General features: G+C 52.5%; 1 protein-coding gene and 1 long non-coding RNA gene across 2 annotated transcripts in view; one reads left to right on the top strand and one right to left on the bottom strand.

Annotated features, from left to right (window-relative positions):
- The first annotated feature begins 236 nt into the window (after window positions 1-236).
- Kcnj12 (potassium inwardly rectifying channel subfamily J member 12) overlaps window positions 237-19,955 on the top strand; it is a 49,698-nt gene continuing 29,979 nt past the window's right edge. Inside the window, exon 1 of the mRNA XM_048448141.3 lies at window positions 237-326. The gene's annotated coding sequence lies outside the window, so the exon portion shown is untranslated. The remainder of the gene's footprint in view (window positions 327-19,955) is intronic.
- On the bottom strand, window positions 6,618-17,037 carry LOC125409281 (uncharacterized). Its single transcript, XR_007234742.3, has 3 exons — window positions 16,930-17,037; window positions 7,974-8,121; window positions 6,618-7,260 (listed from the first exon to the last, which is right to left on the bottom strand). It is a non-coding gene; the product is annotated as an uncharacterized LOC125409281 (long non-coding RNA).

Here is a 19,955-nt window from a genome sequence, read left to right as displayed (position 1 = left end):
GCCCGGGATCAGATAACTGCGGCGGGGGAGGGGGTGGGTCGGCGGAGCTTGCCGCGGGACTGAGTGACAGAAGCCAGCGGCGAGCCCGGAGCGAGCGCCGAGTGGCTGGGGGCGCCGTCTGGGCGTGCGCCCCCAACCCATGGCTGGCTGGTGGCGCCCGGCGCCCGGGAGCGACGCGCCCCTCGGCGTGGAGCGCTCCCAGGGGCTGCGCTGAGGCGGCGGCGGCAACGGTGGCAATGCAGCCAGCGCAGCGGCGGCCGGGACCGGGAACGGCCGCGCGGATCTTGGAGGACGCGGGACGCGCCGCGCCCCGGCCACTGACCGAGGTAAGAAGGCGGCCGCGGGCGCACGGCCCACCCGCTCGGCCCCAGCTCCCAGCAGTCAGCTTCCCGCCCCGGGTGAGCGCGGGGTGGTGCAGCAACAGGAAAGGTGAGGCAGAAGGGCTCCTTCTGTTCCTTTTCTTTTTCTCCTCTCCGGTGGTGAACCACCAGATGAAATGCAGACAGCGAGCTTTTCTTCCACTGCCATGTTTCGGGCTAAAGCCACCAGGGAACTTTGCTCCTGGCTAACCTCTAACCCGCTGTATGTGTGTTGCGGGGCGAGGGGGACACTCTGGGAAACTTTGAGGAGCTCTCGATCCCCCTCCTCGGCCGGCTTGATTGAGGGGTCTTGCTAGACAGCGGGCGGAGCCACTTTTGCGCGCGGCATCGGTCCTAGGCGTGACCTTACCGGAGAGACCTGTGATCCAGAAGGGGTACGGAGTGGGTGCACAGGCTCGACCAGCTACCTGAGAATGCCCCCTGCTAAGACCTGGATCTTTGGAGTCATTTCTTTCCTACCGCCTGTGCTGTCATGGAGTAAAAATATTCTGGACGTGGTTCTTCACCATCCAGTCAGTCTGCAAGTCCAGGGGCACCTTTTGCTTCTTAAAGTCGGTCTTGAGAAACCAACAGGGGGCTCAGGGCAGATGGGTTTCTCCTGGAAGAACAGGCCTATTCTGGTGTCCAATGGGGAACTAGACCCTTTGAAAGAGGCAGTGGAAGTGGAGAGTGCTAGAGAGTCGTAGGAGGGCCGGAGAGCTGAGGCCCTTGAGACAGCCCCTGCCTTAGTTTGTGCACACGTCTGTCTGAATACCTTAGAATGCTGGGAATGGAGCTCAAAGGCCAGTGTCTCTTTGGTAAAGGCCTCAGATTCTGGGAGGTTCTGCCTCCCTACTGCGTGGACCTGGTGAAATTTGGGGGCCGCCCTTCTGCCAATCCTCAGAGAGTGGTACTGTCTTTGGCCCCTTTCTAATTTCTTCCTCACTACCTGTACCCAAGCCCGAACCCGGCAGTAATGATCTGGGGACTTTCTGGCCCTGGCATCTGCCTCCCGAGCCCTGGTAAGGCGGCTTCGGCTCTCCGGATTGCCTAGGCGCCCACATGCCACTGAAATCAGCTGCCGCCTCCTCCAAGGTGGGAACCCAGAAGGCTTAGCCTCCCGGCCTTAACACACTTTCTGAGAGATGAACAAAAGCCCGCCCTGGCTGCCGTCCCTCCCGACTAGATTCTAGCTTGTCCCTGCACCAGGTGGCTGATTTGGGACCCCTCACCAATATCTGCCAGCGTGACAGGAGAGGGCCAGGGAGGAGGGATTTGAGTACCAGGTTCCTCCTTGAAGACCCCTTCCTCTGTATTCCCAGAATTGTCCCTCCACCCTAGGGCTTGTAGGGGGAACGCCAAAGAGGCGTCTCAGCAAAATCATCCACGGTACTCAAGAGGTCCCTTCAATTAGCCAGGGGACACAAAGTTCACTATCATAGCAGGTGACCCCGGATAGGCAGAGCCACTTGTGAGAATAAACGCGTGCATAGCTGTGGGCATATGGCCCACGGGACCAGCCTCAGCATCATGGGAACGGGGAGAGGGTCAGACATCCTTGGGGAGAAAGGAGGTGGGACCAACTTCTCCGGGCAGAAAACAGCGCTGGTACAGGCCCAGCATGTGTGAACTTCAAACCCTTGATCACTTTTCTCCTCTCTCCTGGGTTGGGAGGGCACCGTGGGGTGGTGTCTGAGTCCCCTGTCACCAGGCTCCTTCGGCAGGGTCCCCTGCTGTGCCTAGTGGATGGCGAGGTTCAGGAGACTGCTGTACTGGGAGACGTATCCTATAGCAGGTGCTTCCAGGGCCATGCAACATGTTGGGCCTCAAATCAAAAGGCCTTCCTACCAGCACTACCCTGTCTCTGCTCTGTCCCAGGAAGGACCAGGTAGCACCAAGTGGCCCTTTAGCGGTGAACTAGCAATGGCAGCACTGGTCACAGTGGCACCTCTAAGCTCTGCGACACGGGCCAGTGCAGCCTGCAGACAGCTTCCTCTGGCTCGGCCAGGCTTCCAGTGCTTGGGGCCATCGTTGGCACAACCAGCCATGGCACCCAAAGGCCTTGGCACATAGCTGGGGTGGAAGTGACTGCGTCATCACTCCCGGCAATCTCTGTGGTCCTTGCCAGCCCCTAGGCAGAGTCTGCTACGATGCTGCAAAGCTTGTGAGATAGTTATTCTCAGTTCTCTGCTCCTAACTCTTGCTCTGGGCAAGACCCTTCCTGCAACAGATGCAGCTGGTCCCTGTGGCTGGGCCTTGGCCAGGGCTTTGCTGTGAGTGAAACATGGACACATGCCCCTCCCCTCTGGCCTGTCGTTGGAGCCCTGCCAGGGACTGACACTGAGGAGAGGCAGACAAGGGGCAGCTCACAGACAGCAGGAGGAGCAGGCAGAGCCCACCCCTTGGGAGGGTTGCTGGGGAGCAGTGGGTGAGGGGGCCAGGCAGCAGGAGGACAGCAGTGGCTAAAGCAAGAGTGAAGGGGGCTGTCTGGAGCTGGGCTTCAGACAGGGCCGCAGATACTTCAGAGGCGCAGTGGCGATGATGGGGCTTTTCCAGAGGAACTGGCCCCAGGAAGGAGCTGAGGGCCCAGAGATGGACCAGTTAATTTAATTTGCTAATGGCCTGCCAGTGCAGAGGGTTGTATTGGCTCCATTATACGGATGGGAGTGGAGGCCAGGAGGCTGTGGGGCTTCAGTGTAGCCTGTGTGCTTCTGAGCCAGAGCCTAGGGCTCTCTCAGGGACAGGCCGCACCTCCTGCCACTCACAGACACATTTGCTGGGGGCATTTGTGTGCTGGGTTGGCCTCCACCCCCAACAGTTTCCACTAAGCTCCAGGGCTGGCCTGCCTTCCTAGCTCTCAGGAAGCTGCTTCTTTGGGACCCAGTGAAGACCATGAAGTTAGTGTTCCATAAATGTCCCCTGAGGCCTCAGTGGTGGTGTTCCGTGATGTGCCGTGAGCTGTGGTGGGTGTGAGATCTGGGGTGTCTGGCACAGAGAAGCAATGACTGTTCAATAAGTAAGTTTGTGTAGGGAATATCTGGTTTGAGGGCAAATATGGTGGTACTAGGGAGATTAGTGGAACATCCTGACCTCATTTTTGTAGCCATTAAGTGGAACTGAAGCTCAGGGTATCCCAGGATGGAGGAGTAACCTTTGAACATGCCTCTAAGAGTAGCATAGTCTCAGCAAAAACTGGGGGACCACATGAAGGAGAATGGTGAACCCTGTGCCCAAGCCTTGGGAATCTCATTGCAGCCCAGTCTTCCTTTGGCCTCATGGGAAACTGGATAGAGAGAAGTGGATTTCCATGGAAGTGGCCTCAGATGCTGGCCTCCTACCCTAGGTTGCTCTTTGTGTCCCTTCTTATCCACAGTGATATCCTAAAACTCAACTTGTGCTGCTTGGCTGCTGAGGTGACAACCACAGAGGCAGTGTGAGGCTCTGGGGACCTAGGAGACGCTGGCCTACACCTCCATTAGCCTTTAGGCCTATAGTCCCAGACACAAGCCTGATTGGCAGGCATAGGAATGCCTTTCTCAGCTGCCCTAGGAGCAGCTTTGCCCTTGCTGGGTATCAGCTGCTTCTTGAGTTGGTGGATGAAGCCTTGTGGGTCTGGCTTGGGAGCCCCCTAAAGTCCCCTCCAGGCTTTGGGCAGCTGAAGTGTTCTCTGTGCTCCTCGTCTGAAGTCTGGTCTCTTGGAAGAACTCAGGCTTCAAGATGGCTAGAGGATAGACCGTAAGAGGTGTGGAGCGGCTGGCCATTGCTGCTCGAGAACCTACTGTGTGCTCGCCCTGCCGTGGGTCCAACCGGCCTCACTCCCTGCACACTCTTCCTTCTGCTTCTCTCCCGGCTCTCCTTGCCCTGCTTTCCACAGGCCAGGCCTGTCCTACATCAAGGCCTATCTATGCACGCACCATTTTCCTCTCTGGACCGTTCCTTCCCAGACCTTTCCACCTCCATGTGCGGCCCAAATGCCACTTCTTTGCTGAAACCCCCTCCCCCCAGGACCCACTCCTCACAGCAGCAAAGTCACTCTGCTCCCCCCACCTCCCCCCAGCTCCACTGTTTTCTCTCCGTAGAACTCAGAGCCATCTGCCCCCAGTGTTTTATTTTTCTATGTTCTACATTGTCTTGGGCTTTCAGCTCGAGTTCAGGGGTTTGGTCTTGTTGTCCCACAGCTGTGTCCCCGGGGCCTGTGGCAATAGTCAGTGGACGGCAGGTGTTCAGTGCATACAGTGGCCGGGTGTGTGGTCTCAGCTGTGTGCCGCTTTGACATGCTGGGTTTGTCTTGTAGTGCCAACTGTGGTCCATCTATCTGCAGGTGAGAATACAGAACCTCAGGGGGGGTGCCAGCCTAGTTCCTGAGCTTGTGGTGGAGTTTGTTGAGGCTGATCTGGGATCCAGAGCTGTGCTCTGAGCCCTTGCCCTGACATCCTGTAGCTGATCAGGAAGAGTAGAGTCTGGACCTGCTGGCTGGAGCCTTTTTGCTCAGTTTCCTGTCTGAGCCTGGCAGTCCCTAGCTAAGTATGTCCCCACCCCAGCTACTGGGGAGTAGTTAGTCTCATAAATGTGAGCACCCTGAGGCCAGGAGAGGTGGTTTTTGGCTCCTTGCTGGTCTCTTAGATGGTGGGCCTTCTACCTGCTTTCCTGTCCAGCCTGGCTTTGACCAGTGGCATGAGAATGTAGTTTCCCGCCGGCCACTGGTTTTTGGGGGCAGTTTGTTTTGCTTTTCCATTCCAGCCTCCATATTTCCTCTATGTTTAGCTTCTCGGGTTTTCAGTGATCAACTTTTGGAGTGTCTGTTGTGAAGAAAACCCGCTGTTTTCCTGTGATCAGTGTGTGGCCTTTCTCTTCTCTCCTGGATGTCCCCATGGCTTCTGAAAAGGCCAGGCTTGCAGCCTCTTTGGCGACTGAGTGGGTGGTGCCTGGGGTCCTGTCCTCTGAGGCTCACCAGGAGATAAAGAAGGGATCAAGTCAAGGTTGTTACTGGAGCCCTGGGCGGCTCTCCCTGCTTCCATCGTGAGGGGAGTATTCTTGTGGGGTGACATGGCACCCCCATTGTGGGAGTAGATGCCCTGAGGTCAGAGAAAGGGTCTCATGGCCCATTAGTAGCAAGTTGGGTATCTCTGCCCTCCATGGCCTCCTTTTAGCTGTATGAAGACTTGGTGATGAGGTGGGGGTGGGGATGAAGGGAAACTGGGGTGCTGGTTTTTGTGGCCTGGTGAGTCTGAGAAGACAGTGGAGAGGTCTAGAGGAGCTATGGGGCTCAGGCCAGAGGCATGCCCTCACCCCTGCTTACCTCCTCCTCCTTCCAGCTGCAGCTCAGACCCCCCTAAGCTGGCTGCTCCAGCCCTGCAATTCTTCAGCACTTAAGGCAAAAATAAATCACCGCCAGCAGCTGGCGTTCTGGGTGGCAGCAGCCGCACCACCCCCCTGCCCCGACCTCTGCCTCTGGGCTTCTGGTTCCAGGCCAAGGCCAGCCTTCCTCTCAGGCCTGTGAGAGGATGTGGAAGCCTGTGGGGGCTTGGCATGGTCTGGCGAGGTCACGTGGAAGGCAGAGGCACTGTTGGCCCCTGAGGCTCTAGAGTCTCCAGCAGGAGGGGGAGGTTCCATTTCAACTTGGTAGAAATTGACCTGGGAGGGCTAGGGCAAACTCAGGGTGACCTGGTCAGTTGCTGGCCATAGAGGCGGCGACTTCTCATATCACTGCTCTCTGGGCCAGCTCTGGACGTCTCTTTTCTTTCGCTTCCATCCCTTCCTTTCTCAGAGAATCCTAGAGGTCTTGACTTCTCAAGTGCTATGACGCAGGCCCTGAGGATGTCAAATTTTAGCATCGTTTATACTTTCGACAAATAGCTTTGGGCACACGCACGTGCTATGCCCTGTGCTGGGAGGCTGGGGCTGTGGATGTATAGAAGCCTTCCCTTTGCGGGGGGCCCCCATGGGGCTGATCTCTCTGAAGGTGGGGGAGTATAAAACAGACAAGCCAAGGAGAAATCATGGACTTGGTCATATTCCTTTGTTAATTATTACAGTCTTTAATTACAGGAATGTTGCATGGTACAATTAAATAGTAAGAGTAGAAAATGAATCCCTTCTCTCAGCCGTGCTTCTCTCTCCCCAGAATGCCTCATGTTCTCTGGGTGACTGTCTTTCCCAGTGCTTGTGTGAATGTAGAAGTTCTCTCCCCTTCTCTCCCCTTCCCCCACCCCTGTGTCTCCTGGTTCCCTGCATCAGGATCCTGGCCATGTGGTGCCCAGTGCCCACTGGGCCCAGGGTTCCATTCCTGTCTCCAAGACGAGGGCTGAGTCACCGAGTCTGTGGATCCTGGTTGTGAAGCCTTTGAACTCGCCCAGCCATTGACTTCACACATCATGGGTTCTTTGTGAAATTTTACCGGTCTGAGGCCGGGAACCTGGAATTGCAGAATTGGAGCAGCTTAACCCCCAGAGAAGCTCTAGGGCCTGGCTGGAGACCTCCTTCCTGGGATCCCAGGGGGTTTAGACCATCTCGATTCCAAGAATTCTGGTTCAAAGAGTGTGAGGTCTATGTGTTTTAATTTCCCCCAATAGCTCAGCTCTAGCTGTCCAGCCCCCCAGCCTCTGTGAGATCTAATCTATCGGCACTGTGGAACTTACTGACCAGCTCCCTCAGGACAGAGCAAACCTTGCTTGGACTTGAATGGGGGAAATGCCCAACACTTTTCCTTGAAGGGGGGAGTCCCTGCTTCCCTGTCTGCCCCTTTCTGGACCTTCCAGAGGAAGGACCACCCTAATCTTCAGGCAGGGTCCACTTTCCGCCTGGGGGAGGGCCACCTCTGCTGTGAACTCTGCCTCCGGCCGCCCACCACTTGCTTGGTCCTCTGCCATTCTTGAATCCTGATTTTTGGTGAAGAAAGACCCTGTGGAGAAATTTTATGTTGCCCTGGTTCCAGGAGGGGTGATAATGACCATGCATACCCTTTTGCTCTAAGCCTCACTTTTCCCTTTTGTGAAATGGGCACTAGAGTTTCCCTTCTCTCAAGACATCATCCTCTCCTGCCCTTTGTACTTGGCTCTGTGGTCAGGGCAGGGCAGGGCAGCTTCCTCTCCTTGTTACCCCCTCCACTGTGCAGCCGGAGGTTTGGCCATGCCAACTGCTACCTGCTGGGTCTCAAGCTGTTGGCAACACCTGTTTGGTCAAAGCAGCCAGGCCCTTCTCTGGGACTTAGGAAACCTGAAGACCACTAGGAGTGTCTCCAGGAGTCCCTGTAGTATTCTTAGAACATCCCAGGACCCCAGACCTATGTGACAGAACATACCCACTATCCCCTCTCTTTTGCTAAATGTGAGCTGGACTGGGTCTGGCCAGCACAGCCATAACCAGTCAGGGTCCTGGCCTTAACCTTGTAGCCTAGACCCACAGTACAAGGCTTGGTCCTCTCCTGACCCAAATGCCTCCCGCTGGCCTTCGGCCCAGCTGTAGCTGGGCAAAAACACCCTAAACAGGTACAGGTTGTTAGGGAATAGATTTGGGGGACAAGGGAGTGATGGTGATCAGGAGTTCTGGGAGCCTCAAAACTTGCCTCTATCCAATGGGAACACCAGAGCAAGAAAGGCAGTTGTGCCCACGTACCTGGTATTCTGTCTGGGGTGGGGTGAGGTTTAGAATGTGGAAGTGGCAACAGTTGGGAGCACAACACCCCGAACAGATTTGGGTGCGGCCGTGTTGGGGATTGAAGCAGTATGGCCAGAGCCTCTCGTCCAGAATGCTGAGATTCAACCTGCATTGGATTTCAGAACTGGTTTTCAGGTTTTAGAATATATGTGATGAGATATTCAGGGAGGGGACCCAAGCCTATATACGAAATCCATCTATGTTTGTTTTATCTATGACTTATATATAGAATCTGAATATGAATACATTATCTTTAATAATTTTGTGCAAGCTTTTGTGATATGGAATTTTGTCATTCTAATCTTTTTTTCTCTCTCTTCAACTGGGAACAGAACCTAGGACCTCATGCACGGCAGGAAAATCCTCCTGCCATTGATCTATACCTCCAGCACCAGAAAAATATTGTAAAGAACAAAATCCCGGGCAACAGGATGGGGCAGTTCATAAGGCATTGCTATGTAAACCTAGCAACCCGAGCTCAACCCCCAGAACCTGTATAAAAGTGAAAGAACAGAGCTGATGACTAAAATTTGTCCTTTGACCTACACACACACACACACACACACACACACACACACACACACACACACTACCATCATTTAAAAAGAAAGAGAAGATGTACTTTTTGGACAGTGTCCTTTGGAAACACATAGTATTAGAATTCTATTTTAGTTTTTCCCATGTGTGAGCCCTTGGCCGGTGGCCCTGCTACTGTGTCCAGTCTCCTCTCTGAGGCACAGAGATGGTCCTTTCTCTCTGGAGTGGTTTTGAGCAGTCTGAGTTCACACATAGCCTGGGCACATGAAAGGGTGTGGGATATGTTACTTTCTATGGCAAGGTTTTGAGATTTGCCTGGTATTTCAGGCAAGAGACTGAATTTCTGCTTAGTTAACTTGCTCATTGCGATGCACTAACTTCCTAGGTCTCTGTCTGTCCAGCCCTAGCCGTCACTGTGCCTGGACCCTCTACATAGGTTCTACATAGGCTGAAGGGGATATCTATGTCCTTGTGATTTTGGGGGCTCTCCGTGGTGTCACCGAAGTTTAGGGCCACCGCAGCAGAGCCTGTGTGTACCATAGCCACCGGATGCCCATATTCAACAATACAACCTTTGACAGCAAAGACTTTCACTTCCCTTGGTTTAGATGTGAGACGTGGTCCACGCTGGTAGCTTCTTGTAGCTCATACCCAGAGTTCAGCTCCTTTGGGGAGGGTGTTCTCAGATCTCTCTCTTACCCCACTGGTTGGTCAGTGATCCAAGTGGTTAGCATCTGCCACGGTGTCTCTTTTCTTGTCCTTCTGGATCTTCTCAGCTGACCCAAAGGACAGGGAACTGCTACTCCTCCGCAGACTCCAAAACCAAGGTGCAGTGAGGTTGTGTGGGGACCAGTCTGTCTCCATCATTCTGTGTGCCCAGAGCCCAACGGTGGCATCCATAGCACCTGGGTTTCCCCAAAAACTCACTGTCTTTGGACCCATGGCTTAAACCATTTCCTTGTCTACTACCAGGCTTGTCCCCATGGAGATGTGCTAATTTGGTGTTACCAGTCTCTGTGGCCCGTCCCCATACTCCAGGGTATTTGCGGGGAGGGAAGTTCTAGCATGACACGTGGTGCCAGTGTTTCTTGAGAAGTGGAATGACGTCTTCCTGAGATTTGGCATCCACAGATAACAATGAAATGATCTTTACCAGATCTTTTGGTGCTGGGCACTGTGCTTGGTGCCTTCCAGAAATTATCCTATGTAATTCTCAAAATGTCCTGGACAAGAGAGGGATGAGGTTGGGGAGGTAGGGGCCAACCCAGATGTCAATCAATATCCCAAAGTCATGAAGAGAAGCCTCAGTGCCCTAAGAATACTGTAGGCTGGTGGGAGATGCCTGGCCTGAGATTGTCTTCCAGGAGATGGCTAAGAATCATGCTTGGCTGGGAGTAGTGCTGGCCATCAGCACCATAAGCTGTATTGGCCCAGATTTAAGTGGGGACTGTCCCTTTTCTGTGTGACTGGAAAGTAGAGTTGCCTCTCTAACCCTCACTTCTGTAACTCTGAAAAATAGGGCAGAAGTTCCCTTTCACATGAATTGTTCCAGATGAGCGCTTGGCCACATCTTATAGCTGCTTAAAAGCTCTAGATGGCAGAGGGCCATTTTCCAGGCAGATAAACTGAGGCTTCGGGGCGAAGAGACATGGTCAGGATTCATACCCAGCTTGAGTGATCTGAAGCTTTCTGCCCCCCCTGTGATTTCACTTTCTGAGTATGGACTGGTCCAGTCAGCTTCACCCTTGCTCTGGACCAGGTTGGAGGACAGACACACAGTTTCTCAGGTCCTTTGGACCTGGGATCCTGGGCAGGGCCATGCCTCCTCTCTCTGCTTTTATGTGGTTGATTCTGACGTCTTCATTTGCTCCCTGTCCTGGGAGCCATTTGGCCTTCACAGCTGTGCTCTTCCTAGACCAGGTGGGTGCAGAAGATGGGCACAGCAAACTTCTCAAGAATTTGGTCACAAGTGTGCTATGCTGCTCTGGAATGCTATGGTGTGGAAGCTGCCCTGCTTATGGACAAGGTTTCTTCACACTTTTCCCACTTGTCACTTTTACCCAAGACATCTTTATGTGACCCTGGGTATCTAAGATGGTTAATTAAACATTTACTGGTAGTAAATCATAAAGAAACTTATTTTTTATTTGATTATTACATTTTTGTTTGTTTTTTCAAGACAAGGTTTCTCTCTCTCTCTCTTCTTTCTTTTTTTTCCCCCTTTGGTTTCTTTCAAGACAGGGTTTCTCTGTGTAGTTTTGGAGCCTGTCGTGGAACTCGCTCTGTAGACCAGACTGGCCTCGAACTCACAGAGATCTGCCTGCCTTTGCCTCCCAAGTGCTGGGTTTAAAGGCATGTGCTACTACCACCCGGCTAAGCAATTTATTTTAAAGCAGCTCTTTGATATGTGTGTAATTTCATCATTTAATAAAGATGAAAAATATTTGCATACTAAAGAACTGGGCACACTACTTTTTACATAAATAATTAAATTTTAGCTGAATATCAGATACTCTAGGACATAGAGTATCTAGGACATAGAGTAACATTTTTCAGAATTGATAATATTTTGATTTTATAGCTGTCAAGTGGTGAGAATGTGTTTTTGCATAAATACATAGTAGAAAACGACACAACTATGTTTAGGGTCTTTTCAGGAAAGATTGAAAAAACTCTGCTCTGATCTCAAGCTGAAATTCATTGAACTTTTTAAGAAAATGAAATTCAAACAGCTTTATTTGAAACAGTCTCACTATGCAGCCCTGACTGGCCTGGCCTGGAACTCACTATAGACCAGGCTAGTCTCCAACTCACAGAGATCCATCTGTCTACCTTCTGAGTGCAGGGATTAAAGGTGTGCATGACCACACCTGGCAACAATTTTTTTTAAGGACAGGGTTTCTCTGTGTAACTTTGGAGCCTGTCCTGGAACTCACTCTGTAGACCAACTGGCCTCGAACTCACAGAGATCCACCTGACTCTGCCTCCCGAGTGCTGGGTTTAATGGTGTGCACCACCACCGCCTAGCCTGGCACCAATTTTTAAAGAAAAGATTTACTTATTTTTATTTTATGTGTATGAGTGTTTTGCCTGCATGTATGTATGTGTACCATGTGTATACCTGGTATACAGAAAAGGGCATTAAATCCCTTGAACTGAAGTTACAGACAGTTGTAAGCCACCCTTGGGGACTGGGAACCAAACCCAGGTTCTCTGTAAAAGTAGCAAATGTTCTTTAACTGCTGAACCATCTGTCTGGTAACACTTTTTAAAATCAAACATTATTGATTTTATATAGAATAGCACATATACATATATGTGTTATATATAAACACATGTGATATATACATTATAACACACACACATATATCTATATCTATATATTGTTGATGGTACAATCTGTTTTAGTTACTTCTCTGCTGCTGCGAAAAATATCAGGACCAAAAGCAATTTAAGGAAGAAAGAGTTTGTCTGACTTACATTTTTAGAGGGCTAGAGTCCACAGTGGTGGGGAAGGCACAGCATGGCAGAATGGGAAGGAGAGAGAGAGCGAGCACACGAGCAGGGAGTAGGGTGAGGCTGTACACCCTATAAGTCCACCCCCAATATTGTATGTCCTTCAGCAAGGCTCCACCTGCTAAAAATTCAAATACCACCACCAATGGTTGGGCCACATGTTCAAACATGAACCTAGGAGGGATATTTCTCATTCAAGCCACCATACAATCCAAATATATAAAATACTTATATGCTGAGAAATATAGTCAGAAGACAAAAGCTTTTGTCTTCCTTTATGTTTCTGTAAGATCAGAACACTGTGTGGGCATTAAAAACACCACAGTTCATAACATTCATTTGAGCCAAGGTGTTTCAGGCAGTGTTTGTTGGTGTTGTGTGGCTCAGTGCAGAGTGGGCATGAAGTGTTCAGAATCAAGGCTACAGTGATGTTGTGCAATGCAACGAGGAAAAGCACTGCCTGAAATGCATGGGATTCATGACATGCTGACTTTGCATTGAGTTTTGATTGCTGCCTGTTCAAAATATTTACCGTTGGCATTTTTTGTGACCCATATTGCATCACCATATGGAGTCACATATGTATCCCATACTATATGTAAATCTATAGTTTAAGAATCTGATACTTAAGGAATCATCCATCCATTTATCCACTACCCCATCCATCCATCCCTCCATCTATCCATCCATCCATCCCCACCACAATCTATCCATCAAACCTTTCATCTATTCATTATCCATCCATCCATCCATCCATCCACCTATCAACCCATCCCTCCATTTGGCCTTAGGAATCCAGGTCCTGTGGAGAAGCAATTGTATTCACAGACTCCTGAGACCCAGTGAAAGGCTCCGAGGTGAGTGTTTCTGGGTCCTGGCTTCTCAAGGCCTATGGTGACACCTGTCTTCCCAGGGGAGGGTTTAGCCCAGGAGGGCCCTTAGAGAACTCTTGAAAGCCATCTCTGGACTCTAGACAATGAAATTCTTAGTTGACTGCTACCTAAGTCCCCTGGGACTTGCGGAGAACAAGAGCCAAAGGATTCAACGCCTAAACACAGTTGCAGTCTGCTGTGGGGCAGCCAGCCAGCCACATCAAACACTTCTGCACCTGCCAGCACCCATCCTGAACCCCATCTCCCCAACCCATTCCTGAACCTGTCTCTCATTTCTGATCTAAGTCCCTGGTGCCTGTCCCCGTCCTCTAGATCCTGGGCCCAAGCCTCCCCAGCAAAGCCTTAGACTTTGTGGATAGTTTGATTTGCTGAGACAATCAGAACAAAACCCACTGGCCTATGCCCCAGCTGCCCATTTTCTGTTCTCGGCTCTTTCCTATAGATGGATTATCACCCTCTTTTCCACAGGGCCTTGTCCCCTCTGGCTATCTAAATCCATTGCTATAGGATATATCCAGGGTTCTCTTTTGCCACTGGACTCTCTCTTCTGGTGTAGGAAGGAGTCCTTCCAGAGGTGGCAAAGAGTCTATAGCCTTAGGACACTGGGTGACAAAGCAGTCCTGCTCCGTGGAACTTGCGTGTCAAGGGGAGAATGACCGTGGACTCTGTGTGAGCAGAGACCGTGAAATCAAAGAGTGAGCTGCAGGGTGTCTGAGAGAAGATGGCAGGAGTAGGCCAGAATGGTTGCTGCTGGACCAGTAGGGCAGAGCAGGAACGGAGCAGGAGGGCCCTTCTCTGCTGGGTCTACAGACTGGGTCATCATCTTCGCATGTGTGCCAGCATGTGTGCATGGGGTAGTGCCAGCTCCAATGGCCTGGGCTCCTCAGGGATGGCTGGCCTGGCTGCTGTAATGGGATGCCAAGGAAATGACAGATGGACAGATGCCCCACAGGGCTTTTCTCTCTGGGCTCCACCTTCAACTGCAGCTGTTTTGGGGGCTGTACAGCCCTAGCTGGTCCCCACCCTCTTTTAGCTCGTTTGGCATGAGGACTGACAGGAGCGTCCTCCCCCAGGGCTGTGAAATAGGCTGGATTTGGAGGGACTCCAAGCCACCTGTCTTCCCTCAGCCTAGGGGTGCTGATGTGGATTGGGAAGATGGCCACAGAACCATGCCTTCTTCACAATCCAGCAGCCTCAAACAGAGGATCCCAGATCAGAGAACTCAAAGGTGGAGGCCTTAGATAGGCAGTGCCTATACTTAGATAGGTATGCTCCCTACAGTGTGCATACTCCCTGTGCAGTGTGCATAGATGTAGCTGGACGCAGTTGGAGGGCCTGATGGTGGCATAGCCATGGGAGGGTGGGTGTTGTGACTGCACATCAATGTTTCTGAATTTAGGAGGTTGGGAGGGTACGGTGCTGTGTGCACAGACAGCTGCAGAGAGAGAGGGCGGTGCGGCCAGTGCTTACGATCCAAGGTACAAAGATCCTGGTGGAACACCATTCCCCTGGCTCTCTGACCCTATATAACTTTTGCCTTCCCAAGACAGCCCGCTATTTGGACAGAGCTGTTCCTCTGAGACCAGGCCTATGACCCCAAGTCCATGTGTCTCTGGGGTCTTTTGTATCTTCTCTGTAAGTCTATACCTGCCGCCTCTGGTGTCCAGACTTTTCCAGCTCACCTCTACTCCAGCTATACCCCGGTCTTCTGGACCCAGAAAGCCTACAGAGTGGAAGCTTGCAGGGTCTTGTTCATGTGTGCTGACACATTGCGCCTGCATTACGATGCTGGAGGATGCTAGGACTCTGTTCCCATGCCTAGGAGGATGCGGGCTTACAGAGGTTTACAGGATTTTCTGGGGCCTCTGATGTTCTCTTGAGCCGGGATGGAAGGGTCCAGCCCTCAGGGCCCATGCATTGCTCCCATGGTTGGCTACATCCTAGGGCTGGTGGTATTGATCTCTGTCCATCCTGGGCATCCTCCCTACTTTCACACACCTGTCCTGGGATGCAGGCTCTCCCTGGATAGAAGCCTCTCTCTTCACGGGTCCCTTCCCACTTCCACAGCCTCAGTGGCTCCTCCTTTGTTCAAGTTCTTCCCTTTGCTCGTGTGTTTATCTTACGGATCCAGCACTCTCCAGTGGTCATTAGTCTAACCCCAGGACTATAGTGCTCTGTGGGGTGCGCTGGGAGCTGGTGGACGCCCGCTGTGAGGAGCCTCTCTACCTTGTCATTGCACAACTGATGGCTGACTATTGTTCGTTTCAAGGCACTGGGCCTGAGCAACTGAGTCCTTCTGTATTTACTTCACAGATGAGGCCACAGTGGCCAGGGGTATAGAGTTTAGTTTCTGGGTCTGTCTCCACACCCACATTGAGCAATGGTACCTTAGGCAGAGGACAGTCTCCCAGGACTTCGCTTAAGCCCTTGATCCCCAGAATGTGGTTTCTCCAAGCTCAGGGTTACCATCCTCAGTGTGGGCACAATGACGGTCTTTGCTGCCCTGCTGACCATGCTGGGATAGAGAGGCTGAGGACAGGGCTGTAGTCTGCCCAAGCTCTCGAGTGTCTGCAGGCTGTTTTCCCAGAACCCAGTTTTCCTGTCTGTAAAAATATGATGTCTGTCTCATTCTGCTCTTTTTGTTTGTTCATTTGTTTTCCAAGATAGGGTTTCTCTATGTAGCCCTGGCTGTCCGGGAACTCTCTCTGTAGACCAGGCAGGCTGGCCTCAAACTCACAGAGATCTGCCTGTCTCTGCCTCCCAACGATGTGTGCCACTGTCCTGGGATCATACTGCTCCTTAATGCTTCCTGAGGGGGTAGGGTTTGGTATCTGGGAGCAATCTCTAGATTATTGTTTTGCAAACTCTCAGGGGTCCCTGCGGGGCCTTCACTGTGTTTGTGACTGAAGAGGAGTCAGCACCAGAAGCTCAGCTGGAGGCTAAATGGTGGGAAGGGGAAGGCAGTGGGCAGGCTGTGGACATCCGGGGAGGGATGACCCAGTAAGAGCAGGAGGCATGCGCTGTGGGAGCTTGTGTTGTGAAGGGGGAGCCGCCAGAAAACGTCCATCTGTTTCTCCAGAAAATTTTGACACCCTGTTAGGCCTATAGCGAAGTATGTGTCCCCAGTGCGTAGACAGAAATGGTGGCAACTGGGATAAAGATGGTGACATTTCTCTATGCCAGGCTCAGCACTAAACTCCTTGTGAACCTGGAGGTCCTCGTATGCCTAGTTGCTGCTTGTTGCATGTGGGGAAGCAGAGGCAGGAGAGGGACAGTGACCTGTCCAAGATCTAACCGTGACCAAAAGGCAGAGCTTGGAGCGAAAGCTGTGAACTAGCCAAAAGAGGAAGAGAGAGCGTGTGGTGTCTGGTGGAGGCTGGGGAGTGGTTGAAACCTCTCTGCAGAGTGGATAAGACTATCTCCAGAGTGTGGTCTGCACTCTTGTGCTGTGTGGCACAGGAACAGCTAGGCGGTGGGCCTAAGTAGCCAGCCCCAGATGTCTACTCTTGTACCCGGGTCTCTGTCAGGTCTGTCTTGTAGCTGCTCTAGAGTCCCGGGAGGTAGGCAGAGCCTGAGGTCACTCAGAGATGCTCACTGTCCTGCTGTGGGCTGCAAAACTCACTCTGTCAGAGCCCTGAGAGAAATGTCCAGCAGACACTGGGAAGACATGCCCAAAGAGGGGCGTCTGGGGACCTACGATCACACAGCCAGGGAGTTCCAGGGTTGGTCTTCAAAGCCAGTTGCATGCTCTGCAGCCTGCTCTATGAGTAGTCTGCGTGATGGTGAGTCCTCATGGCTACCACAGCCCTCACAGGGAAGTTAGTCCTCACAGGTAAGGTCGCTGTAGCCCTGTGAGAGTAGCCTGGCATTCCCATTGGTCTCCAGAGAAGCCAGCAGGATGCTCTAGGGAACATATGGAACATATGGGGGCAGGGCCCAGAAGGCTGCTAAGCAGAGCCTGCGCTGACCTGAGTGAAGGGCTGTTTTGGGGAGATGGTCACTGTAATTTCCATCCAAGGTTGTTGCTCTGTGGCGTGGGTCCTTTGCTCTTGTCCTGTCTTCCTCCAGGGCTGGTGGGTGGGCTGTCCCAGAGGCAGGTGACTTCACAGGGGAGGGCACCCTCCCTGGTTGTGACTCAGTCGGCAGTGAGGGCTGACTATCCTGAGCCATTCTGGCTCCCAGGCAGATGTTTTTTGCAGACTCTAGTCCTGGGGTCACAGCTCAGGGGGTTACTCAGGGCCCACATGGGAGCCCATTGTCCATCAAAGTCACCTGTCTACTTCCTTTGGTACCTGTGTGATTCCGAGCAAACTCTCTAGTTCTCTGAGCTCCAGCTTCCCCATCTTTAAAGTATTAGAATAGCGGCAGCCCTACAGGACCACTCAGAACTGAGCTAGGGAGACTAAATGATGGGGCCCTCAGGATATGGACTCTAAGGGCAGTGGCTCTGACTCTTTCGGCTGTCTAGCCCTGAGTGAGTCCTTTGCCGTCTCGGAGCAGCAGTTTGCTCTCTATCAAGTGAGACTAACATTACAATCTTCCCCGCAGGCTGTGCTCTGCACAGAGGGTAGCAGTCTGGGGCATTTCTGTTATTGTGTTGAAGATTCCAGCCATGGGCTCTTGAACAGTGGCCACCTCTGAACCCCAGTTCCTCAGATACGAGAGGAGGCATTTCCCAGCTGTCACTCGCTGCCAGACTGGAGGCTACAGCTGCCACTGTCTGCAGGGAGTGGCTCATCCCGAGCACTCTTTGCTGATGGAACGCAAACAGCATGCAGGGTTTTAAAGCAAGGCCAGGGAAGTGTCTGCCTCCATCCCAGCCTCCTCACCCAGCAGAGGCAGCTGAAACTATGAGCTGGGGACAGGCAGGAGATGGAAGCTCGTGAATAAATCACCGCATGACCTGGACTAATGCACTGGCTCTGGACAGCATGCGCAATTAGTGCGCTAATTGTCAGAGCTGGTGACTTTTGTGCAGGCATGGCACAGCATGCCTGTGTTTACAGAGTGCCAAATGCCTTCCGAGGCTCAGTAGCCCTGGGATCATGTCCTCCCCGCCCCCATCACCTCCAGTAGCATTACCTTAGGGCACTTGTCCCCTGTTGACTCTCCCCTGAGTAGGCTTCCCAAGCCTCTGAAAGGACTTTATACCCAGGAACTCAGCTAGGCCCACTTGGCCTGGGGCTGCTGGGGTGACACCCTCACCCGCAACTCCTTTTCTTCACACAGCCTCTTTTTGTATTCAATGCTTGGATATTTTTTCTTTTGAACCAAAGCTATCCCAGACTAGCTAGATACTGCCCGTTGCCAAGGTGACCAGACCATCTCTCCCACCCTGCAGCATTGCTTAGGCTGGGTGTGTGCATCTGCCCTTCTGCACAACCCTGAACAAGGTGCGTGTGTGAGTGTGTGTGGCCATGCCTGTGTATACACATGTACAAGAGCAGATGCAGAGTCCTGGTGCACACAGCACCACGGGCGTGACCAGATCTGCTCTCTGGGAAGGCACACATATGGGAAAACAGGCTGCCTGCACGGTGACAGCTGCACAGAGCTATCTTGACCTCTGTATGAGGCCAACTGTGCCAATTATTTCCTAGGCTCCGCCCTGCGCCCCTGGTAGCACTGTAGCTGCCTGCATACACAGCTGTGGGCTGAGTGTACCGGCTTGTGGCAGCTCTCAGTACTTGGTTTTAGGCCAGGCCACAGCCCTTGACACCCGTGACACCCTGGAGGGCCTCCAAGGGTCTTCCTAGGCCTAGTGTCTGGTGCCCCCTTGGGGCCGTTGACCATGCTGCCATCCTTTCCTGGCTCACATTCCCTGTCTAAGCTTCCCAACCAATTCTTAAATAAACTTCTTGCCCACAAGCCCTTGGCCTGATCTTGAGGGAATGTTCTAGGAGAACACGCACCATGCCTTAGGCCATGTGTGAGTAAAGATACCACATATGTCAGTGGCGGTGTGAGCCCCTGTGAGTATGCTGCCCGCTGTGCACTCAGGTCTGCTCTAGGCACTGAACACAGAGCAATGTCATTAATCTTCCACCTGCTGTGGTAGGGAGGCAGCATGCCCATTCTAAAGATGTGAACTTGGAGGTGGCAAAGGTTAGTCACACATACCGTGCTTTTGAGGTGAAAGTGAGCAGGCTACAGCAGGCTGCAACCAGAAGCAGATGTAGAAGGAGTCGTGTCGTGTCCCCTTCCTGAACCCCCTCCAGCCTAGCATCTTCCCAGAAGGTGGAGCTGGTAGGAAGGCAGACTTACCTGTGAGCCTCACCAGCTGCTCCAGCAGTGTGCCCTAGTGGCTTCACCCAGATACCTAGCCCAGGTCTGAAATGACTAGCCTGCTTAGTTCCCCGGGCACCTCTCTCTGAATGGAGGTTTCCCTTTCAGAGCGGCAGGTTTCCCAGAGTGTCTCTCAGGTTGTCAAGAGGCACAGGCAATAGGTGAAGAGTGATGCTCTCACTCTCCTGAGCCAAACAGGAGCAGGCTTTTCCTGGGGCTCTCACGACCGAGACCTGCTGGTAAAACCCCTGCTCCCCATAGATGGACCGCTTTCTTGAGCGCTATGCTTATGGTCTGGGGCAGCAGGGGGTGGACACTAAGTCCCGAGGCACCAACTCAGGTTCCTGGCAGCCCCTGCTTCTTCATGGCATCAGACAGCTACCTAAACCCTTGCTAAGAGGCACACAGTCCAAGAATTCCTGCCAGTGACTCTGCACCTCCGTGTTTGCAGCTCTGGAGCCCCAATTCCCTACCCCTGCTGTGCCAAGGACTGACTAGCTGGCAGGCTGTGGGCACGGCGCTTGCCCTCTCTGAGCTCTGAGTTCTCGGCTCTGTAAAGGGTGGTGGTACGCGCTGCACTCTGATGTATAATGTCACCTCACTGGGTTTAGAAAGCACAGTGTTAAGAGGCTGGGGACAGGTCCGTGGAGACAAAACCTCATGAGGGGACCCACTTGTCATCTGTGAGGGGTGGGGTTCCCAAGTCTCA

This window comes from Myodes glareolus, chromosome 9 (genome assembly GCF_982192425.1).
Source record: "Myodes glareolus chromosome 9, mMyoGla1.1, whole genome shotgun sequence".
In the NCBI taxonomy this organism is placed as follows: Eukaryota; Metazoa; Chordata; class Mammalia; order Rodentia; family Cricetidae; genus Myodes; species Myodes glareolus.
Note: the sequence above shows the minus strand (reverse complement) of the source record. Positions and strands in the feature narration are given on the sequence as shown.